The sequence below is a fragment of the Mixophyes fleayi genome, chromosome 7 (assembly GCF_038048845.1).
Source record: "Mixophyes fleayi isolate aMixFle1 chromosome 7, aMixFle1.hap1, whole genome shotgun sequence".
Lineage (NCBI taxonomy): Eukaryota > Metazoa > Chordata > Amphibia > Anura > Limnodynastidae > Mixophyes > Mixophyes fleayi.
Window position 1 is genome coordinate 125,596,997 of NC_134408.1, and position 24,284 is coordinate 125,621,280.

General features: G+C 40.2%; 1 protein-coding gene across 3 annotated transcripts in view; it reads left to right on the forward strand.

Moving 5' to 3' along the window:
- Window positions 1-24,284, forward strand: part of TLK1 (tousled like kinase 1) — a 227,892-nt gene that overhangs the window by 47,290 nt on the left and 156,318 nt on the right. For 2 of the 3 annotated variants that reach the window (XM_075180659.1, XM_075180658.1), the window contains exon 1: window positions 13,048-13,145. The exons of the other annotated variant lie outside the window; for it this stretch is intronic. The gene's annotated coding sequence lies outside the window, so the exon portion shown is untranslated. Of the gene's footprint in view, window positions 1-13,047; window positions 13,146-24,284 lie in introns of those variants that run through there. 3 annotated transcript variants of the gene reach the window in all.

The following is a 24,284-nucleotide window of genomic DNA, read 5'->3' on the forward strand; positions in this document are numbered from 1 at the left end:
ACTAGGGTCAATTTGTTAGCTGCCAATTAACCTACCAGTATGTTTTTGGAGTGTGGGAGGAAACCGGGGCACCCAGAGGAAACCCACGCAAACATGGGGAGAACATACAAACTCCACATAGATAAGGCCATGGTCGGGAATTGAACTCATGACCCCAGTGCTGTGAGGCAGCAGTGCTAACCACTAAGCCACCATGCTGACCATATGCTCTTTGGTTTTACTTTTTTCTTTTGATCACCTACTGTTAAGGATGCCAATGACAATACCCCCTAAAAGGCATAATACTCACTGTGGTCATGCAGAATTTTCAGCGTTTTCACAGTATTTAGCACCTCACAGAGTTCACTATTATGTCTTATTTTTTTTTCTCATATGACAATTTGGAGAATCTACTTTAACTATTCTCATATCACATATATCAGGAACCACACCATCTATTAGAGGGAGCAAGACATTTATTGAAAGCCCATTTGAACGCCTTTGTAAGTTGCGTTCTCTATAACCAGGGTATAACTATACATAAACAATACACTTTATATCGTTTTTTTCTTCTTCATCGGGGTCTGCCTGCCCTGGGTTTTATGAGTCTATGATCTATCATGATGCAACATTGGGAGGTTTTCCTTAATGTTGGCAGCAATACGGGGACCTCAAATATTTTCATGTTCACTTTTGAAAGATGTTTATAATTAACTTATCAAAGAACTTTTATTTTCTTCTCATCTTTATAAATCCACATTTTCAGCCATAAAAGAGCTTGTTTCTTGTGCACTCTACAAGGGAGACAGCATTAATGACTGGAAATATTTCCCCATCAAGATAGATCAGTTTATTTTTGTTCACCGGTCCTTATAAAGTGTCTGGTCTCGCCTCTTTGATGCCACACCCCCTTTGGTGGGCCTCTAACGTTGCAGTCCCCTGGTGGGCCCTTCATGCCCCTGTCCGACACTGGGTAGGGGTAGCTGATTCTTGAAAATGACAGTGGATCCAAACTAGGCTCCCTGGTCAGTTCTTGGGGGAGGATGTGTTTATCTAGAAACCCCATAAAATGACCATCCCATAAGAGAAACAACAATGTATTGTTAACCTATGATTCTGAGTGGTATGCATGAAATAAACATTTATCACAGGTGATTAAAATGTTTTAATTGTTTTTGACTTATGACTTTGAAAACTACCAAAATGAACATTCTAACAACCAATGGTAAGTTAGTTATAAACTTGGATTCTGGACTGATTGATCATGTCATTTTGGCATAAGCCCTGAAATGTACAAAATAAAAGAGATACTGGGGTTAGAAATGAGTGGTTCATTACTGTTTGTTTAACAATTATATATATATTTGGAAAAAAATGTGTACCATGTGTATTATTAGATTTCTTCTATTACTGTACTGATTGTACTTACTGCTTGTGTGCTTCAAAATAAATAAATGAGTTGGCCCTACATACAAAACAAAAGCAAATATTGTCCAGTGCTCTAAAGCAACAATATATAAATCACTATGTCAGCATATACATAAGTAGGAGAACATAATGCACAATATAGCTATATTGGGATAAGTTCACCTGCCAACGTCATGGCATCTCCTATAGGTGAGTCCCTACCATTCCTAATGTGTAAGGATGGACCACCTATGCCACCCTGTCTGTTGTTGCTGGGAACCGGCTGGGCTTACTTTGCCACCGTCCCCTTTCGTTATTCCGAATACGCCCCTCCTGCTGCAGTAGGAGGAGCCTGCTGCCACCACTGGGCTCCTTTATGGTGCCCAGAACCACATTCCTTCTGGGGAACTGTCACTGCTAGTGTATTCCCGTGCTGGTACACTTGGGCTGGTACCCCTAACTGCTTACTATGGATCAGGGTGCTGTGGATGGATCCCTTTGGCCTATCACACTGGCCAAAGCTGCTGGGTAGCGGCAGAGCGGTGGTACTGGAGGGCTGGGTCCAACCTCAGAAACAGCCAGAGAACGTATTAGATTTAGGGTCTAATCTGCAGGTCAAAGGATTACAGCAATATTGAAGAAGTTGTCAAGCAGGGTCTTGAAGCAGAGTGATGGCTATTGGTCAAATGCCCTGACAAGGACAGTTCCATTGATTAAAGGTATCAGTGGTCAGGTCAGATGGAACATCAGAATTATACATTTCAGTGCTTTTTATACTGATTTGGATATTTTTAGAATTAGGATGTAATGTGTGTACAGAAACATGAATTTGCGTGCATTGCAAAGCTAACAATATTTACGCTTATCTGTGATATCTTAAAAATTCTGCGATGTCCTGCATCTTGTTTTTAGACACAGGAAATCTAGTAGCAAGGTCTTAATTAAACCTTCCTGTCTTCAAGTGGACCCTCACACATCAAAAGGCCTGATTAGCATAAGACTTTTTTTCCAATAGTTGCAGAATACACATTCCCAAAGAAAGGTATAAACCCCAAACAAGTAATTTCCCCACATCACGATACACAAAAGACTTTCTAAACAAAGGCTAATTGTATCAGATATATATCAGAAATAAGACATTACCTTTAGCAAGGTTAAAACAGGAAAAAGTCGCTGGTCTCAGAAATAAGGATTTCCTATATCAAAATATACACAATATCAAAAATAAGGGCATTGACAACTATATAAATAAGCGCCCTGCGCTATTTCCTTTAAATAAATGTATACCATATGTTATTTTAAGTGATCCAGTCACACCTAGCATGTGAAACAAATGTATTTTCAGGGTGTCACATTAAAACCTTCCATCAACTTCTATTTACCATAGCATGCAGCACCTGGAGGGAGTGGTCCAACTAACAAAAAAAACAACTAGAAGTTGGTGCATCTGACATTTAGCATAATTAAAATTGCACTTAACAATAAATTAATATCGCTAAAAAAAATAATCAAATTATAAAATAATACATTTGTGACAAGGTAAAACTATACCTGCCCACTCTCCCAGAATGTCCAGGAGAGTCCCGAATTCCACATAGGCATTCTCCTGCATCCTTCCCACTTCCTAGTGAAGTGGGCGAGATGGGGGCCTTCATGACTGGAATTTGCCCCAAACCCCACCCCTCCTCGCACGGTGTAAATATGCGATCTTGGCAATGCTTCACAGGGGCCTAAATGACGTGATTTGCAGCGCCACACACCCCGATGCACTTGATCCTCCTTTCTGGGTGCAGAAAAGATTGGCACATATGGATTAAACTGTTATCAGCACCAGAACAAGTCTTGGACCAGGATTACTGGTGGACTACCTGGTGATAGCCAGCATCCTGGCACTGGCTGTCTTTTTGAAAGAGTAAGATGAAAAGAGATACAATTAGAGGAGGGCTGAAAAATATCCACAAAGAAGCATAATATAGTTGGCTTTCTATTATAGAAATACAGCAAAACAATGGATGGGTGCTTACGGTGTTACACACCCATGATTTGTAATAGTGATAATCTTTTAAATTGTTGGTGATTCTCCTTCTAAGGATATGAGTCAGTAGGGTGTATATAAATTACATACTAGTTGTTTCTATGACAAACTCTCTTTCTTTGTGTAACTTATGATAAATGAATTTACTGCCAAGCAGCTTAATCAACAATAAGGTCTCCGATGCAGAGGCATGGGGGCCCATCGCTTGTGATAACTTGGGGGAATTAATAAAGCAAAGCAAAATAAATCCTAATTGCTATGATAAAAGTTTTATCGCATTGATAAATTGGCCCTATATTTTTCAACTATCACAAATCTCTCTATTAAATTTTAATAAATACATTTTGCGTTTCTAATAAATTATTTCAATAATTATATAAATTTACATATATATAAATTTACTTGTAACAATAACCATGTGTGGACTAACTTAAGGGAGAGTAGGTGACTATCATCAAAAGCTGTGTTTTTCTATTTCTGACCTTGCATCCGACAAGACTTGATGGACCATTTAATATCACCCGCTATATAATAAATACTTGTATACACATACAGGCTCCTATGATATTGCTCAACTACCATCTTAATCTCCCTAGGTTACCCTATTACCACCCTCTACACAGCTAACACAAGACAACAACCCTCTGACCAACATTGCCACACACAGCCCACTCAGTACTTTTACCTTTGCATTCTAGCTGGTCCAGTGTGCAAAATGATGTAGCACATGCCCTTGTGTTCAAACTCCCATTGTCCCATAGATTGTAAGCTTGCGAGCAGGGTTCTCTTACCTCTCTGTCTGTATGTATTACCCAGTATTGTTTTATTAATGTCTGTTCCCAATTGCAAAGTGCTACGGAATTTGCTGGCGCTATAAAAATAAATGTTGTTGATGATGATGATGATATAAAATCCTAGGAACTCTTGTGCTGTTTGCTCTCTCCCCTTGCTCCCCTTTACTTATTCACCTCTTTCTCTTTAACCCTCACTATTACCCCCGCTGTTGTTCCATTTATTACTCCTTTTTTTTTTGCTAAACTATTTTTATTTGAATTTCAAGAGTTCAAGGTGGGGAGGGAACCGATAAGAGAAAAGGAGGAGGGGAGGTAGGGGTACATATATTATCTTAACAGATAAGCTTCATATTACAGGTTAGATACATATTACTTTTTTAATTCCTCTCTTATTATGCTTCAGATCCCTCTTTACAGATTCCTCCTCAGCCCTTGTTATCCCCCCTCACTTTGTTCCCCCGATTACGTCTGTCTCTAACCGAGTCTTTCTATACTCTCCTTTGCCTCCCTATTGTTTGTTTTAACTTCTCCCATTGTTTTCCCCATCCAGTGCTTCTACTGCCCACTACTCACCTGGCCTCCCCCTTCCCTCCCCCTTCTCTCTCTCGCTTCTCCGATTCTGCTCTTCTTGTGTCTCTACATGATTTTGATGAGTTCAAGTTCTTGTGTAAGGATCGCGGAGTGATGACACAATGCATATCAGCGCGCTAGAGGATGAGGGGGATCTGCCAGAGACTGCTAATCTGGGTCACAGTCAAGGAGATTAGGAGACTCTTCTGAGAGCCCGGGAGACTGCCTGCTATTTCTGGAGTCTCCCAGTAAAGTCTGCAAGTATGTACGAAGCTCTTCTGGGTCGTCATTGTGTTTGATTTCTCTTTGTTGTGTTACCTGTTACATATAAAGGTGAAAGTACATGACAAAACGGATTTCTAGAAGAGACGTTAGGTATTAAGCTGGCAATCTGCAGAGAAAGGCTACAAACAGAGTTACACGTTTGTACAGTAGTGCACTTAAGTTGAAGAGAAACAGTGTTGAGGACATTTGTGTGCCAAAATAATAGTAAAAAGTCTGATATAACTTACATATTTTGTAGTGGTTTAAAAGCATCTCTTTCCACAGCTAGCAACCCCCTGACAGGGTGTGTCTGTAATAAAACAGAGCACCTGCAGAGGAATCCTTTTTAAATGTGTAGTGGGAGTGTCATCTGTCCATCAAGTTATGGCTGTGGGAGGAGGATAAGCTATTTAAACCTGTCTTTTTCCTTTATTTAACAGGGTGACCGATGCCAAACAATGGCTGGTGTCTAGGGAGCTGGTCTCTGATACTTTAGCACTAGGATAGCAAGAAAATGTGTGCAACTTTATGTTATGAATTACTTTGTCATCCTGGCGATAAAAGCAAAGTAAACTTAGGAAGGTGCCCTTGTGTGCATTACCAGAAGTGCTCCCGTGTTACTATATATATATATATATATATATATTCTTTTATTTATATATCAAAACCGTTTGCGCAGCGTTGTACAGAGAATATTTATCATTCACGTCAGTCCCTGCACCATTGCAGCCTACAGTCTACATTCCCTAACACACACACTCAAGACTAGAGATAATTTTGTGAGCAGCCAATTAACTTACCAGCATGTTTTTGGAGTATGAGTGGAAACCGAAGCACTCCCAATAAGGCCACGCAAAGATTGGGAGAACATACAAACTCCACACAGATATGACCCTAGCCGGGAATAGACCTCGTAACCCCAGCGCTCTGTTCTCTGCACTCACCAACTACTCAGTTATTGCTGTTCTAACTACGTTTCTGCATTAAATACAGGGGATGTTAGTTCCACATATTGCAATATATGTTAAGCCGTCAAACTCACACTAAAGTCATCAACCCTTATAAAAAGCAGAGCACTTTATCATGTTAGGACTGTCCAGAAGGGGTAGACTTTGGCTTGAGTTGGTCAGCTTAACGTATATTGAAATATGTGGAACTAACATTCCATGTTTATAATACAGAAAAGCAGTTAGTAAAACTGACTTGTGTATTTGGTCAGTGTAATTTTGTATTGTTTTTTAGCTTTATCATATATATATATTTATTTACACAATAATTTGATATGTTTCCTAACACCATATCATTAACAGTAAACCTTAACTGAAGTCAGACTGTAAGCACAATAGCTGCTTTCTGTCTATCCAGTAATATTTAAATCAGGACCATTAGTAAGTTTAGTGGCAGGAGAATCTATCACTGTTCATGGTGAAAATTAATCTTTACTTATTAGTTGTCTGTACATTAAGAACCAGAATAATTTTTACTGTACTACAGCTTTTCTCTGTTTACCATACATAAGAAAATGGAAAAAAAATCACAAAGATTAGGATTCATCCTGTAGCTGCATTTCTTAAACACAGACCCCAACAATTTCGGTTGCATAGTTCTTACAATTATAAAGGTACCGTGTATGTTTACTTTATTTAAGGCAGTTACAATGTTATAGATTACCTTTGGCTTGCTTTTTTGTTGTTTTAAACCAGAGGCCTTGAGTCACTGAGAATAGCTTCCTCATATTTTCAGCACTAACAGATCAAATGTACACTTATAGAAAAGTAAGTAACATAGCAACCCCTAAAAAAAAAAAGTCTATTTTCGCCTCTGATTCCATATACATTGCCTGTGCAACTGAGTGCAAGCTATTGTTCTCTGTTATCAGTCCTCTTTTAAAAGTGTCTGGCTGTAGTGTCCTTTAGTGAGATTACTCAAACAAAGGGGTATATTTACTAAACTGCGGGTTTGAAAAAGTGATGATGTTGCCTATAGCAACCAATCAGATTCTAGCTGTCATTTATTTAGTACTGTACATTCCACAAAATGACAGATATAATCTGATTGGTTGCTATAGGCAAAATCTCCACTTTTTCAAACCTGCAGTTTAGAAATATACACCAAAGTCTGTTTCAGTAAAATATCTGCCCCATAATTACAACATTATCTAAAATATTTTTAGTTCTGATAAGCTCCTGCCATTTTTTGCATAGATATTTGTGACTGTTATTAGAAGTTCTTTCATATGAGCAAATTAAATATCACTAGTATATTAACTATAATTATATGTCAATTTTTAAGAGATTTTTTTTTAAGACCACCACAATCAAAATGACAGACGTGACATTAAAACTGGGAATGGCTAAAGATCAGTTCAGTTTAGAATTGTAGAATTTTAATATGTTACAATTAAAGTGTTAACACTAAAATGTTTTATGATAAATTTGGATTTACTAAGACAAAATTCACAAAAATGGTTTGCAGCGTTTGTGAATCTGGCTATAAATCATTTACGACAAAATTTAATGTTGGATTAACACTTTTTTTGTGAAGTTACTGCTTTTTAAATGTTCAGTTTTCATATAGGCTTAGTTTACAGCCATAAAAGGAGTAGTAGTACTGATATAATTACTAAAGTATATCCAGGCACAATATATATTAATGCTTGCATTATGTTCTCTCACTTCCACTGTTAGAAAGGTTAGGGCCACACCGGAGTTAGTACCGAGAAATTGTAACACGTGTAACTACATGGCACCAACGCATGCAACCTCTGTGAATGTCGGTCCCCTATGGCCCTAGCTACGCTCTCTTTGGAGTGCCTCCCTCTTGTATGACACATAGAGATGCTGCATACATGCTGATTACAAAAGGACAGAAATTGTCCAACATGACGCATGCAATCGATTGAAGGGCACTATTGTGAGTGTTGTCAAGCCCAAAGACAAGCGAGAGATGAATACTGTGCAGTTTTTCCATTCCGCTATTATCTGTGTGTTTTGCATGATAACACAACAGTAAAATGAATAAAAACTCATGTTTTTTTCCAACCAAATACATTTTATTTTTGTACAATAGAAACCTTAATTGTTATTACTGTTTTTATGCCGTGTATTTTAATAATAACAATGTGGGCTTGATTTGATCGTATGAATAAAGCCATCATTCTTGACAAACATCCCATAGCTTTTAATACTTCTCCACTAGCCCCCTTTCATCTTTATCCTTCATTCTCCATTAACCCATTAATGATTATCATTCTCCAATAACCCCTCATCCTACATCATTAACCCCCTTTCATCATCATCATCATCATCATCATCATCATCATCCTTCATTAACTTCTAATGCTTTATCAATCTTTAACCCCTCATCCTACATCATGCTTGGCCAACATTTGGCTCTCAAGGTGTTGTGAAAGACTCAACATGCTTTGCCAGTAGATAATCAGCCAATAGCTTTGAGGGTATGCTGGGACTTGTAGTTGCTCAACACCTAGAGAGCCACAGGTTGGACCTGCCTGTCCTACATCATTAACTCCCTCCCATCGTCATTACGCATTAGTCCCCTCATCCTCCCCTGACCTCTCTCCCCCTCACACGGCTGGACCACCAAGCTGCTCCAGAAAGGAACTAATCATATATCAATTACCCGCTGGGTACTTTCTTACCAATCCCTGCACCCTCTGCGGCTTGCTCAGAGAGGAACTGATCAGCTGGCACTACGGAATGCCGGGCTTCATGCACAGATTAGTTTACTAGATTACTTGCTATAGACTACAGAACATTTACCCTCAGCACCAGGTTTCATTAATGACCACTAATGTGTTTAACATTTTTAGACATAAATTGTAAATGATCACATCAATGCTCCTACCTGTTTTCTTTAATGGTTCGACCAACATTCCCTATGGCTGTATCCTTCTTCCAATGTTTATTCAGGTTGGAAGAACTCCCTAGTGCGGAATAGATATTTGTGTTTTAAACAGAAAGTCATCTTTTGTAAAACTCCCTACCATCATGCCTGCCACAGCCAGGGCCGGTGCCAGGGTCCATGGCGTCCTAGGCACTTTGTCAAAATCTGCTCCCTCCTCCCCCCGTCTTTCCTTACCTTGCCTCAACACCGCCGCCTCTCTGCCCCGTCTGCTCCCCTCCGCTCACTGACACTGTCGGGCCGTGATGATGATGTCACGGCCCGACAGTCAGTGAGTGGAGGGGAGGAGATAGAGCAGAGAGGCGGCGGTGGTGAGCAATAGCCTCTTCCCCCCTCTCCGTGGATGTATCTGAATGCTGTGCGGCGGCCGTGGAAGGTCAGCGGTCGCCGCACAGTTTTACAGTAATTTTCATTCTGTGGTGCCCTCCAGAGCCCAGCTCCCTAGGCAAGTGCCTAACCTTGCCTAATGGGAGCGCCAGGCCTGGCCACAGCCCCCACATAGCAAAGAGGCGGAAGTGAGTCTCCTGGACCCTACTTTACCTGAAGCTGGGAGCAGCCGCAAGCTGAACGCTCTGACTTTGCTTCTCCCATAGAGTTTAATGAACTTCATCTATTGAGCTCAGAATAGAATGGACTACCACTTCCTGTGCTGTGAGGTTTCTTGTACCTTGGCAAAACCTTGCATTGTAACATGGGTGTCCAAGAGGAAACTTACTAATTATTTTTGCCTTACTTTCCTTAAGGAATCCTTAAGGAATCAGACCCAGTGACTTCAGGCGGGGAATGAGATGAACATGACTATATCATTTCCCCAACATTTTAAAAAGTTGCCCTTGATGGCCAGAATAAGCAATACAGGAGGATGCAGCTGTTGGATACATTCATATAGCGTGTGTATCTTACCAATTTGGCTACGTACACACTGGCAATTGCAATTAATTTTTTAATGCATGCTAAATTCATATATACAGTGTTTATGTATATATTTACTTTGGGTTATACGGTTAGATGCTTTTACAAGTGTACTCAATCTGCGCCTTTTAAACGTACATCTGTGACAAAACAAAAAGTTATATTGTTCAAGCCTAATGCATATGAAAACGCTTCTTGACAGAATTGAACTTACAATTGGTCCCATTGAGAAGACTGATTTTAACAGCATTGACATACTTAAGGCACAGTGTAATGAGAAATGCTAAAATATGCACTTCAGAGCAAAGTAACCGCATATAAAAGTGCAAATATGTACAGTCTCTTTTGACGCAATTATTTTTTATCACATCAGAATAAATGTATTTAACTTGCATTAAAAATGCAACTTAAGTGTAGAATATTTATGAAGTCTAAAAAAGATATGTTCCAATATTTATAAGGCAAATAATCTTTGGGCTAGTAAAATCACATATAAACGGATTTCGCTTATGTACTGAAGTTATTATGTTTAAGCCACACACATCTGAAATATGAATATATAAATGCTCCTTAACCGAATCTCATTGCGTTTATATAGCGCTCCCATTGAGATGGGCAGCACGGTGGCTAAGTGGTTAGCACTTCTGCCTCACAACGCTGGGGTCATGAGTTCAATTCTTGACCATGACTGTGTGGAGTTTGTATTTTCTCCCCGTGTTTGCGTGGGTTTCCTCCAGGTGCTCCGGTTTCCTCCCACACTCCAAAAACATACTAGTAGGTTAATTGGCTGCTATCAAAATTGACCCTAGTCTCTCTCTCTGTCTGTGTGTGTGTTAGGGAATTTAGACTGTAAGCTCCAATGGGGCAGGGACTGATGTGAGTGAGTTCTCTGTACAGCGCTGTGGAATCAGTGGCGCTATATAAATAAATGGTGATGATGATGATGTAAGGCTGGGTACACAATACAGGTTTTTCACCCGATTAATGGGCCAATCACACAATAAACGACCGTTTGGCCTGATATCGCATTAGTGTGTATACTTGCACAATGAACGATTATCGTTCCAAAGCACATTGTATCATTTGATTTTATAAACGTACTAAAAGTCTGTATAAACAATGGAACAATGTCATACCAATTCTGCAGTGTGTATGCACTCACAACCAGATCTCCATAGAGTCACAATCTTTTCAGCCAGTGGTTATGACAGATGAAGAGCACAGATCTAAAGATAAATATTGTAAAAGGTATTTAGTGCATACTTGCCAACTTTGGCAGAATGAGGTCCGGGGGAAGGTTCCGCCGTGGGGGCGTGACCGTGCGAATCGCGCTATAAAGCCCCGTCCAATGTCAAACGGTAACAATATTGGCATATCACAGCAGGGGGTGGGACCAGGATGATGCATTTAGCTCCGCCCCCACCCACTTCAATGAAAAGGACAGGCTGCAGGAGGTTACCCTACTCTCCCGATAGTCCAGGAGAACTCGCAAAAATTCGGGAGTCTCCTGGACATTCCAGGAGAGTAGGTAACAATGGATTAGTGTGTACACATGAATCAGTATGCTGATCGGGACTTTCAGTCGTTGGTACAATTTTTAATGATATCACATCGGGAAAAAATTTCAGTAGTGTGCACTCAGCCTTAGTTTTCAACTGGGTTGACCTATCAGGTGCACTGAAATGGAATAAAAAAGCATTGCACGTAAATCTAACACTGAACTTTAATGCCAGTCTATACTTGAGCATTTAAATAATATCTAATTTATCAAAAATAGAGCCAACTATTAATGTAAGAGCGCTAAGTACTTAGTGCCAGCCTGATCAACTAACTTCTCGTTAATGAAAACCAACACATACATCCTGAATTACACTAAAGTACCAGGTCTCTTTAACATGAGTGACACGTGAAGGGCAGGTCAAAACGTATTTCCTTTTAAATCCATTTCTTTGAATACTCACCACCTGATTAGAATGGCCAAGAATTCAATTAGCCAAATTATTGTGCACAGAACAAAGATGGCTGCAGATATCCGCTCAGCATAATGAGTCGCATAATTTAGCTAATGTGAAGGAATTTGAGGGTGTTGCCAGGATACCGTTCCAGAAACCTTTGTGAGCCCGTTTCCATAGTCCACTCTCTGACCCTGACCAACATCCCATGTATAGTGTTTGTCAATATGGAATAAACATGGAGTAGAAAGAAACCTGTTTATGAAGTAAACTTTATAGTTGGATAGATTTTGCAAAACGCATACACTGCCTAGGTGATGCAAAATGAAACCAATATTAGTTTCATATTCAGTAAAATGTCAATTTAGAAATGGTATTACCTTACAACTGAATATTTTCCTTACATTGCATTTCACTAATATGAATTAAATAAAAAAAAAAAAAAAATATATATATATATATATATATATATATTTAGAAAATATAAATATAGCAAGTAATTTAATATACCCAGCCTCCTATGGGGAAGATTCAATCCCCCACGTAGTTCTTTAGAACGCAGGCCGCGCACAATTACCATTACTACAGTAATTTTAACACGGATTTCTGCTTGCAGCTCCCGTAGTATCGGTAATAATGCGCAGCAATTACCGTACTAACAGTAATTGTGCGCGGCCCATTTCAATGCTGGGAATTGAATCTGGCCCTATGTAGGGTACAAGAATGGTATGTGTGTTAAACTGTAATATTAATCCTTGAAACTCAATGAACTACATTTTATTGTACCCAAAAACTTAAAATCACTTTTATACATTTTTTCCTCCCCCAGAGAAAATTGTTTTAGCTTCAGAGTCTCTCTCCCTTACTGAACATATACACAAGGTATTAAAAAAAATAAAAAATAGGTGATGCAAAAAAAAAAAAAAAAAGCAGTATACATTGTAATAAGAAACGAATGGACTGGATACAAAAATGCAGCCTGACAGAAGTTGTGGGAATAAGGACTGTGAGCTGCAGGATGTATAAGAGATCTATGTGCTGAGAGATGAAGGGGGCTGTGGCTGATGAGGAGGACACTTATTTTGCTGTGGCTCTGGTGTTGCCATTTTTCTCAGTGGCATTTCGCCTGAGGTGCACGGGCCTCGCGATAGTGTTTGCACAAGCCGAGCGTGACACACACACACACACACACACACACATACACACACACACACAACTGATGCAAAGGTTACACAGACAGGCTACTTGAAGACGCAGTGCAGGAGACGGGTGCGGGCAGGTTGTGCTGTCAGCAGCCAGCGGGAGTAGGTAGGACTTGTGTACACTGTCACTTCATGTCTGAGTGCACTGAGACAGGAGCTCCCCCTGCAATCTTTGCTGTCAACTTTTACATGGAGTATAGTTTCATGTCAGAGGCTTCTTTGTGCTGCTTTTTTGCTTGTTCCCATCCGGTTTGCAGTTCAGAGAGACACGCACGTATACACCATCATCATGATTCTGCCTCCTTCATCAGACATCGCTGATCTGCTAACTTCAGCCTCCCCTTCTCCATTTGCAGCTCTAAAGATTTGATTAGCTTTTTATTCTAAACTGTGCAGATGTGTAAATCAGCCATGGGTAGACCTGTGCATCCTCTCAAAGTGTTAGATGTGTCTTTTCATATATATTAGATTTTTTACAGCAGAGATAAGGTAATCTGTAACACTCCTGGTGTTGTGGAACTACAAGTCCCAGCTATTGGCTGACAGGACATGCAGATCAAAACCCTAAGTGGATGCACAGGCTCATTATCCCTGCTTTTCAGATATAAATACTGGGCTATATTATATGTCTACTTTGTTGTAGCTGTAAAGATTATGTGCTGAGAATGCTGTAATGTAAGTTACTGTGAAGCTGGTTGGTGTACAGTGCTCTCCATCTACACTTCCTGGATGTAAGGCTCAGGCAATGTCTTAGCAATGACTCTACAGAATTAGGTTTCATTCATCAGGATGTCTGTATAATGGTCTGACCCATTGTCAGTTCCTGTTCTTTCATTTAGAGGCTGAAGTGTCCAGAAGGAAGAATACAAAGGGGAAGGGAGTTAAGGGCAGGTTTGAGATGTTCCAAAAATCTAATAAATATATCTGCTAGAAAGCCGGGATCTTCAGGGACTGAAGTCCATTCTGCCGGCTCATGTGAAGGGATGGTATACTTTTTATGAGTGTGGTTCAGTTTGTCAGCCAGGCCCAGCTCAAGAAAGACCTTTGTCCTCTTCACACATTGTCATTATACCTATTCATTACTATACCTTATGTGTACCTGTAATCATTTCATGTAGCAACTAATTTAGTGTTACCTTAGCAGTTCCTTAATATTTGTTTGTTGCAGTGTATGTGAAATACAAATACCATATGAATAACATTTTGGTTTTCACTGTGGTGGATCCTATGTACTGGATCTAACATTGTTTCTGGACTCTTTGGGTATAAGAGGTTGCTTTCTAGGGAAACATCCTTACTACCTGCTTATAACCACTTGAGTCTGTGTACATGAATTTGGTGAAACAATTTTAAATATAGCCTACAACCTTTGTTTCCCTGTGTAAGTAACACTTCTCATTCAGTATTTTTTTTAGACTATTTTCAGAGGCGGTAGATGGATTTGCCTTGACATGTTGGGTGTTGACTATTGTATTGTTATATGTAATGTGTGTATGCATGTTCACACTGGCATTTTTTAAATCGGTTTGGGTCTCTGTGTCAAGCAAGTTAAATATATCCAGTCCATAGGTAAAACAAATTGGGAATAAAAAACACTTTATTATATTGTATCTTCTCAAAAAATGCATGTATAGGGAAGTGGCGCCATTTCATGAAGTGCTTTTATGTATATTATTTTTAATGTTCAGTGCATATTTTTTGAGGTGTTATGAAACTACAAATCCAAAAGCGTGACATGTCATAAAGGTCTTCACAAATGTTATATACCCTTGTTTCCAGTACCTGTGCCTCCTGTGTATACACATGATATACTCATGTAAAACTATCAAAAACAAATACACACCTCAAAATTCTGTGCGAATGAGGTGTTTGCAAGAAGTTCACAATGGGCCTGATTCATTAAGGAAAGTAAGGCAAAAAAATAAGTAAGTTTTCTCCTGGACAAAACCATGTTACAATGCAAGGGGTGCACATTAGTTTATTATTTTGCACATAAGTTAAATACTGGCTGTTTTTTCATTTAGCACACACATACTTGATAGCTTATTTGTACACTGAAATTTGAAGTTGATCTAGGAGATGTCCTACCCCAAATATAAATCTGTCGTCACATTTTAAATTTCACTCCCCCCTCCAAAAAACATGGTTTTGCCAAGGTTGATAGTTACTCGAAATTTTTGCTTACTTTCCTTAATGAATCAGGCCCCATATGTAACAAAATGCTTATAAGAACAAGCCTTTATACTAAATGTTTATGATAGAGGCTTTTGTGAATTTTGCTGTAATGTCAGCTGAAAATTGACGCTTAGGGTGATTCCGTTGCCGTCAATGTGGCGCGCAGACATCATTGTGATGTCCGCTGCGAACTTTGCCGGCCATTACTGTAGAAATCTCCGTAGAGGTGCGTAAAAAAATTAACGGAGTGGGAGAAAAAGTGATTGGCTATTCCTGTAAAATCTCCGATGTGCGGTGTCTTCGTGGACGTTCCGGTGACACCTTGAGCCGACTTGAATCTCCCCCTTAGTAACTCTATACAATGTTATTATAAGAAACCTGTAAAAAGCAGGTTGTTGTAAAAATGTTTGTTTCTGATTGGTCAGTAGATGCTACGAATTTTTAATAAATGTCTGCTTGAAATTGGAGTTTTCAATACTTGTTACAAATGTTTTCAGAGTCTCAAACAAGCTCAATTACACGTTGATCACTTTTTCCCTAAAAGTTGTTTTTATGTGTTTTAAACCTGGATATTTACTGTGGTCATTTTTAAGGAATGAATTGTTTGTCTTTGTAATTTGCTATTGTCTTTTTTTTTTTTTTAAATCTGTTTTATTCTGTTTTCAGACTGAATAAAATACATAACAAAACATGAAACCCGAAGACAGTTGTCGCACTATTAACATAACTTATATCTCATGAGACCCAGCATACATATAAAACCACTGTAGAGTATAGCTAACAGAAAAGAACAAAGAAATACAAGTCAAACATATACGGGTTATTAGACAAGTCTACGTTCAGTATACAGGGAGTTTTTAATAGAATTATAGAAGGGGGGGAAAGGGTGGAGGGAAAAGAGGGTGGGTGAGAGGGTAAAGGACAATGAAGCAGTAAGGACTCTCAATTTCCATGTCGCATGGAATTTGGGCAAGGTATCATCATCATCATCATTTATTTATATAGCGCCAACATATTCCGTAGCGCTTTACAATTGGGGACAAACACAATAAACTAATAAACAAACTGGGTAAAACAGACAAAGAGTAGGCCCTGCTCGCAAGCTTACAATCTATGGGACAATGGGAGTTTGATACATGAGGTTAAGTCTACATTTTGCATTTCGGTCCAGCCAGACTGCAAAGGTAAAAGTGACTCATAAGCTAAATGATCCTGTCACACAACAATGTTGGTCAGGGGGTAGTTGCCTTGTGTGAAATTGTGTAACGGGTGGTAATAGGGTAATGTAGTGAGGTTAAGAGGGTGGTTGAGGAATATTATAAGCTTGTCTGAAGAGGTGGGTTTTAAGAGAACGCTTGAAAGTTTGTAGACCAGAGGAGAGTCTTATTGTGCGAGAGAGAGAATTCCATAGAGTGGGTACAGCCCGAAAAAGCCCTGTAACCGGGAATGGGGGGATATAATGAGGGTGGATGAAAGACGCAGATCTTGTGCAGAACAGAGTTGCCGAGTTGGGAGATATTTTGAGACAAGAGAGGAGATGTATGTTGGTGCAGCTTTGTTGATGGCCTTGTAGGTTAGTAAAAGTATTTTATATTGGATTCGGTAGAAAACAGGCAACCAGTGTAGAGACATACAGAGTGATTCAGCAGAGGAATAATGATTTGCAAGGAAAATTAATCTTGCCGCTACGTGCAAAATAGATTGTAGGGGTTTGAGTCTGTTTTGGGGATGACCAGTAAGGAGGGAATTGCAATAGTCAATGCAGGAGATGATAAGTGCATGAATTAAGGTATTGTTAAGAAGAAAGATAATGTTTTCCATAGAGGTTATATGCCATATTCTATTCAGCAGTTCCGTTCTGGACGGGAGGAGAGCTTTTTTCCATGCCCTCACTATCGGCAATTTAGAGACATGACTAATATGTGGTATCAGGTGGTCTGTGGACTTTCTCAATGAAGTGATAGGATTATTAAGTAGAAGTATTAGAGGTTCCTTCGGCATTCGGGCGTCGGTGATCTGTTCAATTAGGTCTAGGGCAATATCCCAGAACTGTTGAATGAAAGGACATTCCCACCAGATGAGGAGGTAGGTATTGATTGCTCTGCAGTCCCCCCAACATCTGTTGGATACCAGGGGATATATATGATTAATCTTTTTGTCGACCATGTATCAGCATGAGTATATTTTATAAGAAGTTTTTTTTAATATGCTCACATTAATGGAGGCTTTGGCAATTCTTTCCTTAATCACAGACAATCCATCGTTGTCCAAGGAGATCCTAAGGTCTTTTCCTCAGGCTTCCTTATGGGATTCCAGTATTAGGAGTCAAAAGCAAGGACGGAGCGATGAATTATAGATATGTTACATTTGTGGCCTACAGAGTAGTTACGGTGTCTTTGGAAAGATGAAAGTTTACAAGGTGTATTAGTATGTGTTTGCAATTGAATGTTACCCCCAAATTTGTAGGTATTGGAAATGCAGCAAAAGGGGGGTGGTGGTATTTAGCCTGTATATATGCGAAAGAAGTGGGGGGCAAATACCCCCTGAATATGGGCAAACCTGTCAAAGTACCTGGTTTTTGGGGGGTCAGCGCCTCCCTAACTGTGTAGCCTGGAGAAAATAGTGGGTGTTTGGTAACATGCTATCTTTTAAACATTGTAACAAAGGGTATTTGATCAGAAAAATATCTAATAATACCCTTGAGAAATCAACCCTACTTTCCACAGTTTTGTCTTTCTGGTGTAATGGAATGTAAATGAATTCTTCTTATTCCTTATATAAAGATGTATCTAGCTAATAGCAGGTTAGGAAATAGGCTGAACAAGTTGTCACATGCATGACACAGGGACGCTGGACCTTGGTAACATGATTCCCATGTGCGAATTAGCTGTTGGTGGCTCGCTACTCTGAATAACTCGTAATGTCTCATCTCACAGATTTTCAATTGGATTGTGTTCTAGTGACTCAGTAGAATTATCAAACCTTCTAAAATTGGATATTGGAGGTGTTGCCCATGTCAACCAATCAGAGTCTAGCTTCATTTTCTAGAATGTACAAGATAGCTAGAATCTGATTGGTTGCTATAGGCAGCACCTATACTTTTCTTTTTAGAAGGGGGGGGGGATATGTTTAATTATTTCATCTAACTTGCTCCCCTGTGTCAGTTATATGCTGGGAGTGTGGCCCAGCGCTATCCTCCCAGCCTATAGCAGGGTGGGGCACCTGAGGGGGAGGGACGCCACTTCCTATTCACTGGCTCCTTCAGATCAAGTCTTAAGAATATAGAAAGTATATGAGGTCTGTTTACTTTGTATATCGGATAATTAAACTTGGCTGTAGGAAATATAAATATTTAATATTAGTAAAGTAGAAATGCATTTTATTGGTCCCTAAGACCCATAGGGGTCTATTTATGACAGTGCGATCAGCTATAAACCAAGAGAAAACAGCTGTTTGTGTGATGGCCATCATACAATTTATGAAGGGGTTAACACAGGAGAAGTCAGAGATTTCTCCTGCATTTCATATATCCACACTTCAATTCATCCTAATTGCTGCTGCAAGACTCAACTTCCTCTCTCACCGCTCCACATCTGTTGCACCACTTTGCAAATCCCTACACTGGTTCCCTGTTTCCTCCAGAATCAAATTCTAATTACTCACTCTTACCTACAAAGCCCTCAACAACACTACCCCTGCATACATCTCAAATCTCATATCAAAATACTCTCCCTCCCGCCCTCTTAAGATCTACCTCTGACCTACGCCTTGTCTCGTCACTGGTAACTACCTCACACTCGCCCCTACAAGACTTCTCACTGATGGAGTTCCCTATCATGCTCAATTAAACTTTCCCACAGCATTCAAATCTTTAGATGCTCTTTGAAAACCCATCTCTTTTTTAGAGCTTACCTTATCTCTGTCAGAATGACTAGGTGGAATTGATGATACCTGCCAGCAGTTGGCGCTACTGAGTGCTGAGGCACGGAGTCTAACACACCCCTGGTATTCACCAGGAACCCCCGCAAGGAGGTATGGACTTCGCTGCAAGGGACGTGCAGGTGGCGGCCCTCAGTATCAGTCAGCTGGCGAGGTAACAATTGAGGCAGAGGTGAGAGCCCACCAGGATGCAGAATGGAAGAGTGGTCAGCAAGCCGGGTCAAAACCAGAGGAAAGGATATAGCCAAATCAGAAGCGGGAGAATGGTCATGAAGCCGGGTCAATACCAAATATCAGTCTAAGCCAGAATCAGGAACCAAGGAGAAGTCAGGAACAAGCCGGGGTCAGAATCCAAATAACAGCAACACAGGAACAAACGCTGGAGCAAGGCTGAAGACCAAATACTCTGGCACTAGACATGTGTCAGAGGCTGCCTTATATACCCTAAGGTGCCTCCTGATAGGGTTAGGGAGATTTTGGCGGTAAGATATGCTGGCTGCAGACAGGTGAGCAGAGATAGCGTCCCGCTGCTAGGCAACAGGACGTGGTTGCTTGGAAGGTGCAGGCGTCCGTCTCCTGCACCAAGTGTCAGTGCGGAAATGGCGCCTGACAATCTCTGATGATACTATTCACACTAATACACCCTCACAACTGTCCCAGTTTCCACTCTGAACCAGATTTACTCCTCTTGTTTCAGCTGTGCCCTCTTCCACATAGAATGTAAGCTCTCTAATGAGCAGGGTCAATCATATCCTTTTTTTTCATGTCTGCATTTATTTTGTCTACCTTGTATGTCCCTGTTTTATGTATGTACTGTTTTCCCTACAGTACGGCAATGCGGGGCTCTGTGGCGCCTTACAAATCTACAAATGTAATAGTAATAATAATTGACCTACTTCCATGGTTTACAGCAGTCCCCATAGTACTCTATGGAGACTGCAATGTTAGTAATTTACTAAGCAGTTGCAAACTAACTCCATCTCAGGATGATGTTACCTTTATCTATGGGGTCCACTGAAGCCGGAATGGCTTTGCGTTATCCCCCACCGGGTAAAATTCTATGCGCATGCGCGATCTTTAGCCGTACATGTGCAGTGCAGATTTGGAATTCACCGGCAGCCTTAAACACTGTGTAAGAGGGGTTTCTTCGCTCTGAGTAGCATAATTACGGCATAGCAAGTAGCAGCAGTGTTTCAATATTCATCACTGCGATTTGCAGCGAAGCATATTGCTTGACATCACACTACTTTAATAAATGGACCCCATCATTTTTTGTATAATACATGTATCTGATAGTGATGTTTGGCCCCCACAGTTCCCAAGTAACTCATCGCTGTCTGTGCCGGTTGCAATTTCTTCTACAGGGTAAAGTTACCGATTATCCAAATCCCTGCACTGGGAAGTGTTTTTATTTAAGCTTCTCCAGGGTGTAAAGCCCTGAAGAAGGAACAGTTACCCATGGTGTTGTGTTACTCCTGGTTACAAAAAAGCAGTGGGGTACATGGGACACCTGTGGCTCTGTCACTTGGAAGGAGAGAGTTATTTCCTAAAATAAAATAATGTAAATAACTGGAGTTAAATAATAATTTCTTAACATGAAAGGCAAGCATAATGTTTTTAAGGTGGTAAAAGAAACAAAATGCTAATATTGCTCCTATTGTACAGATCAGATTTTATAGCTGTCCATCTCCAAATTAATGAATGCTGCTGTCATATGTTATTGTGTATTCCCATGTACAGTCATGGCCAAAAGTTTTGAGAATGACGCAAATATTATTTTTCACAAAGTCTGCTGCCTCAGCTTTTATTATGGCAATTTGCTTTTACTCCAGAATGCCATGAAGAGTGATCAGATGAAATGCAGTTAATTTCAAAGTCCCTCTTTGTCATGACAATGAACTTTATCCCAAAAACAATATTTCCACTGCATTTCAGCCCTGCAACAAAAGGACCAGCTGACATCAGGTCAGTGATTCTCTTGTTAACACAGGTGAGATTGTTGACGAGGACAAGACTGGAGATCACTCTGTCATGCTGATTGAGTTAGAATAACAGGCTGGAAGCTTTAAAAGGAGGGTGGTGCTTGAAATAATTGTTGTTCCTTTATTAATCATGGTTAACTGCAAGGAAACACGTGCAGTCATCATTGCTTTGCACAAAAACGGCTTCACAGGCAAGGATATTGCTGCTAGTAAGATTGTGCCTAAATCAAACATTTATCGGATCATCAAGAACTTCAAGGAGAGAGGTTCAATAGTTGCCGAAGTACATCCAGTAAGCGCCAGGACTGTCTCCTAAAGTTGATTCAGCAGCGGGATCGTGCACTACCAGTGCAGAGCTTGCTCAGGAATGGCAGCAGGCAGGTGTGAGTGCATCTGCAAACACAGTGAGGCGAAGAATTTTGGAGGATGGCCTGGTGTCAAGAAGGCCAGCAAAGAGGCCACTTCTCTTCAGGAAAAACATCAGGGACAGACTGATATTCTGCAAAAGGTACAGGGATTGGACTGCTGAGAACTGGGGTAAAGTCATTTTCTCTGATGAATCCCCTTTCAGATAGTTTTGGGCATCTGGAAAAACGCTTGTCTGGAGAAGGAAAGGCGAGTGCTACCGTCAGTCCTGTGTCATGCCAACAGTAAAGCATCCTGAGACCATTCATGTGTGGGGTTGCTTCTCAGCCAAGGAAGTGGGCTCACTCACAATTTTGCCTAAGAACACAGCCATAAATAAAGAATGGTACCAAAACATCCTCCAAGAGCAACTTCTCCCAACCATCCAAAAACAGTTTGGTGACGAACAATGCCTTTTCCAGCATGATGGAGCACCTTGCCATTAGGCAAAAGTGATAACTAAGTGGCTCGGGGCTTTAATTCCATTGCGAACTTGTGGTCAATCCTCAATAGGCGGATGGACAAACAAAAACCCACAATTTCTGACAAACTCCAAGCATTGATTAGGCAAGAATAGGCGGCCATCAGTCAGTATGTGGCCCAGAAGTTGATTGACAGCATGCCAGGGCGAATTGCAGAGTATTTCAAAAAGAAGGGTCAACGCTGCAAATATTGACTCTTTGCATAAACTTATTGTAATTGTCAATAAAAGCCTTTGACACTTATGAAATGCTTCAGTATAACTTAGCAACATCTGACAAAAAGGTCTAAAACACTGAAGTAACGAACTTTGTGAAAACCAATACTTGTGTCATTCTCAAAACTTTTGCCCATGACTGCATGTGTGTTCCCACAGCCTATTACAGCAATTGCGACCTCACAACGAGTAAACTTGTGGCCAAGCTATGGAACAGGCAGTCTTACTTAGTCACAAATCCATTTTCTGAAATCTTTTTATTGTCATTTTGTTGGTGCAAAGTTGCATTTTTAAGGCTAGGTACACACTGTTTTTGCATTTGGGTCAAAAATCTGTTATTTGATTATTATATGTGTTTTCACATACGGGTAGCACTTGCATTTTTCGATGTAATGACAGTGGGTAATGCTCTGCATTTGTACATGCATTTGATATGCAGTTCTTATGCAGTATACCCATGGCTGATATGCCCTGGGCGTGGTTGCATGTATTTATGAATATATGCAAAATGCAAATGGATAGGAGCTTTGGCCATTAATTTCAATGGGGTATCCAGAGTGTTTATCACATGCAGAAGCCCCCATTGAAATGAATAGTCTATTGATGCTCTCTGTACATTAAAAATAAATAAAACGTACTGTCTAAAATTCTTCAACCTGTCCCAGCGCTATACAGACTGGGCAAATTCCCACTAAGGTAGAGGGAAACAATTATATGTCCCCCTGCTTTACTGAAAACCAGCACCAGGCTGGCCAGCCTGGGTTGGTTCCAACTTTTAACAGGAAAGCCCCCAGTGTCCCTCTGTTTGTAGAGGCTACGGGCTGACGAGTGTGAGGCTACAGTATCTATAGAGTTCTAGGGGTGCAAAACAGCATAGCCCGCCTTTCAGTACCAGTCCTGCGCCGGAAAGCATTAGGACTCTAGTCTGTGCCATGGTACGGTGGGTATCAGGGTAAAAAAGAATATGTATATTGAGATCCATGGATGGCAAACCCAGGGGATTCCAGTATAACAGTAAGGGATCCATTCTGTTGTACTGAAAAAAGGAACAAAATGTATATAAAACACAGACATGATTGTTAAGTAAATGTTTACTGAAATAAAAACTCCCCAAACCCTCATTCAACAGTTTATTAATAGAGAAATTATTTCTCCTTGTTTTCCAAGTGTATCTTATTGAAATCCAAAAAGAAAAATGTGTTATTGTAATCTAAAAGTAAATATTAAATATTTGTAATTCAAAGGTGAAATGTTCTTGAAATCCAAAGGGAATGTTCCATATGCTAGTCCAAAGGGAAAATCTTCTTCTTTTATTCCAATGGAAATAACAAGAGAAGAAGCTTAAGAAGTAATGTGACCTGTTCTGTTCTCAGCTCCGCGCAGAATGAGAAAAGAATGAATCTACTAGAAGCGTTAATAACCACTCAGCCAGGAAAGCCATGGTCTGTCGTGCTAAGGTGCATTGTAATACATACGTGTTAGCACAGCCTGGATGTAACACGGTGTAGGAATCACTGAACCCTATGCAAGATTGCACCTGCAACACGGACTCATGTGAATTCTGGGCAGACGGTTGAGCTGCACACTTTTTTTGCCTTCCTGGTCCGGCTAATATTCATGTGACACTAGTGTGTATTTTGCTTGTTTTACAATTTATAGATTAATATTAAAAATGTGTGTTGCATACATTTCTATGCATGACAATAGTAACTTAATATACAGAAAGATTAGATTGGTGTCATGTTTCTGTAACTTAACTATACAGATATCTTTCTAACTATATATATCACAATCACATGTGACCATACTTGCCAACTTTTCCTTCTTGGCTTCAGGGAGATCCCGGGGGAGGTGGGCGTGCGGGATTGGGGCTTGACAAAATGTTTAATTTTGTGACACGACACAATTTTTGTGTCATTAAGCCCCGCCCCTGCCACTTATCTATTGCGGGGACGAGAACCGTAAGGTCTCCCAGAAATGCGGGAGTCTCCTGGACATTCCAGGAGAGTAGGCAACTATACGTTAAAGAAAAGCAGCTAATGAAACT